This window comes from Pinus tabuliformis, chromosome 2_2 (genome assembly GCF_031772625.1).
Source record: "Pinus tabuliformis cultivar Carrire ecotype Pingquan chromosome 2_2, CPIR1, whole genome shotgun sequence".
Classification (NCBI taxonomy): domain Eukaryota; kingdom Viridiplantae; phylum Streptophyta; class Pinopsida; order Pinales; family Pinaceae; genus Pinus; species Pinus tabuliformis.
Window position 1 is genome coordinate 506,477,511 of NC_142300.1, and position 10,768 is coordinate 506,488,278.

The window sequence follows — 10,768 nt, forward strand, 5'->3', positions numbered from 1 at the left end:
CCTTTAAATCAAGTGTGGATTCCTAGATATGGGTACCATCATCTACCTTCGGTTCAAAAGCCACTAATTCTACTTCCTCCATGAGTGAGGCTCAAAGAAAATGAATTGTCATGTCAACCTTTGAAGTGGAGCTCTGCGTACAGATGTTGGCTAGGGTTTTGGGTGGCTAGTCCAGTATGGTGACGTTTGTAGCTCCAATAAAAGGCATTACTCTCGCACCATGTGTTACCTTAGAATGATAATTGTTTTCGACCGGACTAGGAAGTGCCTTCATATATGAATATTCACCACAATTTCAAAATCAAACCCTATACCTAAGCATTCCAAAATCCAAGGGGGTATAAGTTAACTAAAACTAGGGGTATAAGTTGACTAAAGCTACCTAAATAATTTGACTAAAATATTCATATTCCACCACCTATCTTTTATTATAACAAGAAACCACTTTAATCTTTAAAAATCTTTTAAATAATCATAAGTTTTGCAAAATACTTCAAACTCAAAAATCATACCATGAAAGTTTTACCACATATTAATTTCAATTAAACATTAAAAACATCATATATCACTTTCAAAATGAAATGTAAAATATAAAATGTTTTTTTTTACATATATATATAATTGTAATTGTAATTGGAATTGGAATTGGAATTGGATCAAATTTTACTATTACTAGTTGCTAATTTTTCTTAAAAAAAGATATATATTGTATTCAAATATGTTTAAAAGATATTTCTTTTTTATTTTTTTGTTAACTTTGGCAGAGCTGTTGTCTATATTTCAAAAACAAAATTTACATCCATCATTATATGTTCTAGGTGGTTAACCTGCCCGAAGGAAACCAGACAACCACTTGTCTGCATTAAATCCAGACCAAAATTTGAAAATTTTCATCTCTGTGTTTCTAACATATCTGCTCTTCCGAGCTCTACACATTATCCTAGCTTTTATTCGAAGGTAATACATCAGATATCAGTTTTTTCCATCAAAAAAAACTAACAGACTTGACCTATTGCATCAGTCCTCATCTGAGGAGATTATCAGGGAAGGCACCTTGGCGCTTTATCCAGGGATCTCGGTTCTCTGTTCCATCATCCATTTCATCTTCCTCAACATCTGTTACATTCTTCCCAGGATGAGATTGTTGCGAGAGGCCTGAATCTGTACCGCCGCTATTTCCTTAAGAAGCACTGATTTCATGTTTTCCAACTCTTCCTGATTTTGATTCCATAAATGATCGTTCTGCTACCTCCTTTTCCCCTCTTCTTCCTCCTGGACAACCCGATTCATTTCCATATCTCTGGCTACCACATGCTTCATTATCCAGTAATGTTGAATCGAATTATTGAAAAGTGAGTTGCGCTGCGCGAATTACATGGGTCCGACACTATGGCCTCCCACTCTCCCCTGGGGACCTCCTGGTTCAAGCTGATAGATCTCATCTCTCTTTCCCAACCATTTATCTGCTCCCAAATTTTGGGTGGGTTCAACGCCATGTAAGCATTTATCATATACATTCTATGCTCAGCCTCTAATTTCCTTCCTCTCCTTTTCAGATTTTTACTGGTTCCCTCTTCCTGTTTTGGAACCTTTTTCACTTTCCGCAGGGCCATCTCTTTTCTTGACTGAATGCTACGCTTTACAAAGTCTTTCTTACCTAGCAAGACATAATACCATAAATTAGTAACACGGTTTAAAATTTGATTTTTAATCCATTTACTTACCACCCTTTCCTTGCCAGAAATGTGGTATCCAGGGGTTTGAAAATGGTGTAACGGCGCCGAACACACCAAGCGCCAGCCTATAATTCAACCCAATTCATTTTTGCCACTTAAAATGGCCACAGGAACCCCTCATTGCCCTTGTTGTTGGCTTTTTGAGGGCCTGTGCAAATCATCTCTTCTCTCCGACTGTCGACAGGGATAGATTCTCCTATTTTCCAGGGATTTCCTACTCTTTATCCTTCTGGTCTTTTCTACAGGAATGAGAGGATCAAGGGTTCTGCTGCTTACAGGGTTATCTCGTCTTCCTGAGGTTCCACCCTTCCCCACCCTGAGAGCTTTCCTGGGTTTGGGTTTTCTTTCCTCAGGAGGCCTTGAGTCATTTTCCTCGGATGACCAGCAAATCTCCTTGGAGCTAGGACTTTCTAGCTTGCGCCTCTTGTCCAGTAAGGACATTGCTTCCTGGGTCTAAGGTTTCCTACTGACAGGCTATGTCTACCTTCTGATTTCAGCCTCATGGTTACCTCAGGAAAATTACATAGACTCCTACTTCTAGCTAGAAAGAGAATGATCGAACAGGAGAATGAGTCTACATACCACCTTTCCCTGCCATTGCTGTAGTCTTTGTCTGAGCACTACTCCTGTCTACCACCTTTCTTCGTTCCCTCCTACTTCGTGCTCTGCGGAATGAAAATTCCTAATGCCACCTCAAGCCCTTTTTGGTTTATTCCTATCCTACTGTCCCTTCTGACCTCCACATATCCTGTTTCTTTCCTGGAACTCTTTCCCGAGTCCTTTCCTCGAGATGTGCCTCAACCGTTATGTCTGCCTTTACTCCTCATAACTCCTACGTCCTCCTGGCTGCTCCTGCCGTATACTTTCTATCCTTCTGCTACCACTTGCCATCCCTTCTTTGACCCTTTGCCCAACTCCACAACTTCCCTACACCATCTCATACCTTGATTGAGCCTCTACTAGTTTCTCGGGATACGATCTGTCCCTGCCCTACTCCGTCACCTGCCCTACTCCGTCACCTTCCCTACTCCGTTCCTTTCTCACGTGTGGCCTATCTATCATCACTGGCTGTATCCTTTCCTCGTGTCTACCACTTGCTGCCTTTTCTTGAACATTCCTCTCTGGATCACTATTGCCACCATTATCGATGTCTAAGAGTTTCTGCAACTGCAACTTCTCCTCCGATGAGGGAGCTATGTTCCTCCGATGTCCATCAACCTTAACCTGTTTCGGCTTCCCCAATTTGCTAACCAGTCTGTCGGTCTGTTGCCTATTCGCCTTACGTGTATGGGAATCAGATAGTCTATTCCATTGATCAATTTCCCTATTTCACTGGTTCACCATGCTGTTCTCCAGCTCCTGCTAATCTTTTCCACCGGTATCTTATTTTGCAGTTGTTTTACCATGTCAATTACCAGTTTTGAATCACCTTCATTTTGAAGGTTCTGGTGCTTTTCCCGAATGGAAATTTCAAATCCTCGTTTTAGCGCGTGTAACTTCGCTTCATTGTTCATTGCATCTCCTCAATCCATCATGAAAATTATCAGAGTTTTCCCTCTATCGTTCATGAATAGCCCCCCTATTCCTGCTTCTCCTGGGTTTCCTTTTGCTGCCCTGTCAAAGTTTAGCTTGACAAATCCTTGTGGTGGATGCCTGTAAGTGTTTATCTCTTCAACCTCTCTCTTTTGGTTTTTACTTTGGGTTCTGTCTATCATGCTTTGTTTTAATTGTAACCTCTGCAAGATTCTCTCCTCTGTTTAGTTAATCATCCAGTCTTCATCATTCCACCTTTCTATTAAAATTGTTTCTCTGATATTTTGGATTGTTTGTTTCCATATTTTGACTGGGGTTCTCTTTTTTTCTTTAAAGATCACGCTATTTCTTTCTTTCTGGATGTTCCATAGCAGGAACCCTACTGACATCATCCATGTGCGGTTTAAGACCTGCTTCTGGTAAGGTTTTCTTGGCCAATTTTCCAAAGTATTTTTTATATTATGCTAGTTTCTGTGACAATTTTCAAACAGTTGCTGGTGACTACTCCATAGGTTGCTACTGATAGTGCAGCTGTTGGTCAGGTGCTCCATCGTCTCCTCCTATTCATGGCAGAGTGCACATTGTGAGGGTTGCTGCATGCCTTTTTTCCAGATTTGATCCTAGGTTAATGCCCGTCCATGGTGTAAAATCCATAGAAAGAAGGTAACTTTAGGCAAAGTCTTGATTTTCCAAACGTTTTTCCATTTTTTTGATTTTGTCTGTCGATTATGCCCTGCCTTTAAGTAATACCCTTCTACTATAGAGAACCTACCTTTTATTCAGGTTCCCCATCTGAGTATATCCTGCCCTATTTTAACCGCAACTTTCCTGGATGCCATTTCTTTGTTATAATCTCCCCAACTTGCCATCTCTGGGGCTACTACCCAGTCATCCTTTTGCTTCCAATTTCGCCAGTATTCCCTTATGCTTGGTCTCCAAAAGTTTCCGACCAATTCCCCCTTTGTTCAGGAGGTAAATTCTTGGATTTCTTGGAGGGCTTCTTTATGGAGAAGCTTTTCTCGCTATTGCCAGGATTCCTCCCAGAATTTGGCTGTATCCCCCTCTCTTACCTCCCAAAAGCTGTAGTCTCTTATCAGATCTTTGTTGTTCTTGGCCAAGTTCCATATTGCTGATCCTTTTTCCTCTGTTTGTCTTCTCATCTTGTCTTCTGGTTTCTCTGCTGCCTCGTATTTCTTCTCCCAAATTTTCTTCCATAGGTCATGTCTACCATATGTCCACCTCCACCACAGTTTCGCACCCATCACTTGGTTGAGTATATAAGGGTCCCGCAAACCTAAGCCTCCATCTTTGGTAGGCTTGTTGAGCCATTCTCAGGAGAGTAATGCCCATTTTCATGTTTTACTTGTTCCTTTCCATAAAAATTTCTTAAACATATCTACTAATTTTTGACAAATAGATTTAGGAACAGCTTGACTAGACATCTGGTATATTAGGATGGATTGCAATACTGCTCTTAGTAGGATTATTTGGCTATGGGTATTCAGGTACCAAAATGTCCAATTGTCTATCTTTTTCCTTATCTTGCCTATGAGAGGTCCCCAGTATGCAACTCTGTACTAATACTCATTGAGCATTATGCCCAGATACTTTGCTGGGAAGCTTCCTACTTTGAATCCCATTGTTCTAGCCAAGAATCTTTGGGATGCTACTTGAGTGTTAAAGAAGAATATTTCTGATTTCTCATTGTTAATCTCTGTCCCTGAGGCTTTTGTGAACTCGGATAGAATTTTCAGGATCTATTGGGCTTCATTAAGAGTGGCTTGTCCATAGATCATTACATCATCTACGAATTGCTGGTGTGTTATAGGGATTTCATTACCCCAAATTCGCAGTCCCTTTAACTGTTCATTGGCCAGACACACTTTCACCGGCTTGCCCAGACCTTCTACTGCTAGAATGAATAAAAACGGGGAAAGGGGATCACCTTGTCTAAGCCCTCTCATGGGATTAAAGGCTTCCGAAGGGGTTCGATTTAGCATAACTGACATCACCGGGGTGCTCACCATTGACATTATCCATTTCACCCATCTCTCGTCAAAGCCATGAGCCTGTAGGATGCCCCCCAGATACTCCCATCTAAGACGATCATAAGCCTTTGCCAGATCCAGTTTTATTAGCATGCCTTTGTTTTTGGAGTTTTCCAATGAGTGTATTATCTCTTGAGCGAGTACTATACCATCCATTATCTGTCTTCCCTTAACAAAACCAGTATGCTCTTGAGCGATGAGGTCAGGCAAGATTGGTTTAAGTCTGTTTACCATTATTGTAGCCAGTATTTTATATACTACGTTACATAGGGATATTGGTCTGAATCCCTGGGGTTCTTCTGAATTCTCCATTTTTAGAATTAGAGCACGGAAGGTGGCATTTAGGGTCGGATGCATGCGCTTTGTGCATCTTGATTCTTCCACAATTCCACAAGGTCCTGGCTCATGAAACTCCATGAGGCTTGGTAAAATTCGATAGTAAATCCATCAGGCCCCAGGGCCTTGTTCTTCGCCATTTTTTTTACAACTTCCTCCACTTATTCTTTTGTGATCACTCTGAGTAGAGCCAGATTTTGTTGTCTGGTCACTTTTTTAAGAATATATTGGCACACATTAGTAATTTCCTCCTCCCTGCATGTATTAGGTTCTGTTAAGATCCCTTTGAAGTAATCTACTAGTAACTTCTCCATTTCTTCTTGTTGAAGTACCCTGTTCCTTTGACTCTCCTTGAGTGAAAATATTCTATTACGCTGTCTATGATTCAACATTGCTTTGTGGAAGAAATTTGAATTTTTCTCCCCTTCTTTCAACCATTGGACTCTTGATTTTTGTTTCCACATAATTTCTTCCTGCTTTCTTCTTTCCTCTATTTGGTTAATCACCCTCCCTTCCTCCTCTGCCAGCTCCTCACTTCTTCCTCCCTCTATGATTTGTTGTTGGATTCCCTCCATTCTTATCTGTAGTTTTTCTTTCTCTTTTTGGATGTTACCAAATTCCTCTCTGTTCCTTTTTTTTTTTTTTTCCTTTTAGGTCTTTTAGTCTTATTTGGAACGTATGCATTTTGTTTCAACCTTCCATGCCAGTTTTACTCTCCTGCCACCAAGTTTTCATCTTGTCTATGAATTCTGGATCTCTTAGCCAAAAGGCCTCAAACCGAAAAGGCCTTATTTTGTTCTAAGGGGTAATAACAATCTCCAATTTAATAGGTCAGTGGTCTGACCCTATAGATGGGAGAATGGAAGCTTCATAGCAGATGTCCTTTCCTATTAAATTTTTTAGATGTTAGGAATCTATCTAGTCTTGACGCTATTTGTTTGTTCTTGCCTCTTCTATTATTCCAGGTAAATTTTCCATTGATATTTGGAATGTCCACCAACCTTAATTCCATTTGAAAATCTCGGAATCTCTCCATCTCTGGGTCTTCCTTCTGTACTCCTCCTTTCTTCTCTTCTTTGGATGTTGTCATATTGAAGTCTCCTGCCATAATCCACATCTGTTCCTGATGCATATTCCCAAGCTTTTGCATATGAGTGAGAAATAAGCCACGATCTACTGGGGTGTGGGGCTCGTAGACTGCTAAAACTAAAAACCATTCACTTTGCCCTATGAGTCTAAATTTTCTTGTAAGGATTCTGGGCATTCCTATCTACTAGTCTGTTATGACTTCTATTGGATTCCAGATGATTGTTATCCCTCCCGCACTTCCTTTAACATATATGGTTACTTGCTCATATCTAAGTTTAATTTTATTTAAAATTTCCTCCATCTTTTGTCCTGAGATTTTAGTTTCCTGAAGCAGCATAATCTGTGGTTTGTCTTTTCTCAACCATTCTGCTAGATGTCTTTGCTTCTCTTTACTATTTAGACCTCTTATATTTCAGGATGTCAATATCATTAAGGGGTTTGGTTGAAGTTTTGGAACATCGCCGAAAGTGGAACTACTCTCCCTATGTTCACTAACATTTCCCCCATTAATTGTATGGAATCTTTAATATTTCTCCGTCCTCGTTTTTTTTCCCTCCTTTTACTTGTCCTTGCTGGTCTGGTTGACTGTCCTTCTAATTCTCTTGATGTTCTTTAGTCGCTATTTTGCCTTTTTCCTGTTTAACTTGATATTGCTGGAATGTTTCCGCATAGAGTCTTTTTCGGGTCCTCGGGGATAAATCGCTCGTCCAAGTTTCTCCATTCATTTAATAGCTTTCTCAGGACTTCTTCTTCTATACTTAAGTCTTCCCCCCTGTTTATCTCCATTTCTGTCTCCATGTTTTCTGTCTGTTCTTCCTGTTCTTTGCCTTTTTCTGGAATATCACTTGGTGCTTCCCTCATGGTATGGGTCCTTTCGCTACTGGCACTGGTGTCTTTCCCTTTGTCTTCTTTGTATTCCATGGTTTGATCCTCATCTTTCCCTTCGTCTTGGAGGATTTCGAAGCTATTTGATTTTCTTGGGTTTGTTTGTTGTACCTTCTTTCCTTCATTTGAGCTTTCTTTGGTAGGTCTCTTTCTACTCTTTACCTCCTAGAATCCTTCCTGATCTGTTTGTTTTTTCTGCTGCTGCTTACCTTTCCTCTCATCTTCTTCCTTTGTAGTGGGGCACTCTTTGACCAAATGTCTTTATTCATGACATCTGCGGCATCTAAAAGGTATATGTTCATAGTCCAGGGTTTGCTGCCAAACTTCGTCCTGATACTCTAACTCCACTGTATCTGGGATCGGGTTAGCAATGTTCATGTATACACATATCCTAACATACGAAGTATACCTTCCTTTTTTTGTAGTTTCCATTATTTTCACAAAAACACATATTTCATTAAAATTGGAAATTTTGTATTACAAGGACATCACTAAAATTATTATTTTTAGTTACTTTGAAATTATAGATCCACTATTTAATTCCAAATTTAGTGAAATATGTGTTCAAAACTCCCTATCGTGTTTCCTATCCCTTGCAAAATTTCTGGGTCCCAGAAGTCCGTTGGTAAACCAAATAATCTAACCCATACTGGTGCTGCTAAAATTTTTCCCTTATCATGGTTATAGCATTCTTCTCAATATCTCATGAATAGACCAGCATTATAGTAAAAATAAGGGCCATTCTCAAACACTCTTTCTTTGTCTTGCAAGTTAGAGACGATTACAGTAAAGAAGCCTTTTGCTCCCAGCTGAAGCTCGATGTGTCCTAGGGGCTACCATTTTTGCTGAATCCATCTAGTGAGGTCTTTTTCGGACGACCAGACTCCAACAAACTTGCAGATCATGGCGTGATCCTTCATGTAGCTTATGTACCTTTCCAGCTTATTTGGCGGGATTACGAATCGTGGTTTCTCCTCCGCACATGGCAGACATTTTCCCCTTCTGCTCACCTGCCAGGTCGCACATAGGACAGGGCCTTCATTCTGCTTCTCTATTGCTGGCTGACTATTTTGTCATTCTCCTACCGCAGCATCTCGGTAGGAGGGGATCTCTCCCCTCCTGACCTCTTCCGTCATGACCGTTGCTCTCGGTTTCCACGCTTGTCTTTTGTTGTTACTCTCTGGTTTCTGCACTGTTAACTATCTTGGTTTCTCCCTGTCGTTTTACCTCCTGGTCGCCATTAGGTTTTAGTTGCAAAGCTCCTCCCGTTGATGTGATTTTTGAATTTTATATTTAAAAGATATTTCATTTATGATATATAATAACATTTTTTTAAATATATTTTAAAATGTAACATGTTAATTAATGGATATACATGTTAAGCTCCACTGGATGTAAATAATACTTTCAATATAATAATTAAATTAAGATCTAATTTAATAAATACTACAATCATTTAATTTATAACAATAATAAAAATACATTTTGCAATTATAGTGTCATTTATTTTATTAAGAGATTTCATTTATATTTATATTTATTTTATTAGACTTAGTTGAATGGTTTGAGATAATTTAATTAATTTTTAAATATAAAATAATTTATTCATTAGTAAAAATAAGATTGAAATAGTTGATTTATTAAATAAATGAATAAACCTTAAAATTACAAGTTGGTTTTGGTGATTTTTTATGTTTTTTTAAAAAGATATTTTGGTTAATTTAATTATAATTTATTTAAAAATTAAAAAAAAATATAATAATTTTAAATTATTAAATTTAAATAATTTTTATTTGTATTTGTATTTATTTTTTTATTTTTTTTATATAATAGATTTTTTTTTTAAATATTTTCCGTAACACCTAATTTATTTTTATATTATTAAACAATATAATAACCCGTTGACTAAAGAAAGCTATCACTTTTTTAGAGTAAAAAGATTTTATTTTGCTTAACAATTTCTTTGCCCAATTACATAATTATATAGATTCAAATTTTTAAAAACATATTACAACTATTTTTTGAGAAAAATTTTCGGCTTAAATCACATTTATTTTTATATTATTAAACAATATAATGACCCCTTTCACTAAGGAAAACTATCACTTTTTTAGAGTAAAAAGATTTTATTTTGGTTAGACCCGGACAAACTGACTTAATCGAAAGACCAACTTATCGTATGATCTTCACTAAAATTCATCAAGGATAGCTTGCAGAATAGACAAAGTCGTCCTACACCAACGTTTGACTCGCCTGCGTTGAATGGGAAAAGCATTCAGAATTTATCACATGCGTATGGGAAAAGCTTTCTGAACCAACGAACGAATTTTGAGGAAGAGGAACGCTCTGGGTCCCTGACCACCTTCCCAACACATTCCTTTTCGGGCGTCGATTGCAATTACAATTCATGGTCTCCCCAGAGGAAGAGGAACGCTCTGATGCATGCAAGATGACGGAAGTATACAATTCATGGTCTCGGGCTCGGCAGAAGAGGAACGCTTTCACGCGACAGATGGAGGGAGGCAGGCGTGAGAGAGTATGGTCAAGAATGCCTGGTTTCTTGATGGCAGATGTGCAAGTGACGGTGAGATGTACCCAAGTCTTTCCTTCGCCACCTCCTCCTTCAGCCGAGCAAATTCGATATTTTCTTTTGTTTCTTCCTCAGACTCCTTATCGCATTCACTTCCCCTACCTTTCTTCGAGCCAGCTTAACGCCACGGTTGTTTTTATTTCTTTAAATAATCTTTGATTTCGATATTTTCTTTTGTTTCTTCCTCATTCGCTTCCCCTTATCTTTCTTCGAGCCGGTTTAATAATCTGTTGACCATTGAAATTTTAAGCAGAATTCTAAACGGGAGAAGGAAGGGTGAAAGGAATAACTATGCAGTCAAAATCCATTAAATTATAAGAATTTGTTCAAATGTTTTTTTAATCGATTTAGGTGAATGAAAGAAAGAGCAATAAGTGCAGTCAATTGGTTGAGGGATTGAAAGTTTTCTGGACGCCTTTGGTGTTAGACTCTGATTAATTTGGTTGGAGAGTGTAGAAGTTTCGGTGCAGTCAATTGGTCGAGGGATGGGAAGTTTTCTGGATGCCTTTGGTGTTAGATTCCGATTAGTTTGGTGGGAGAGTGTGGAAGTT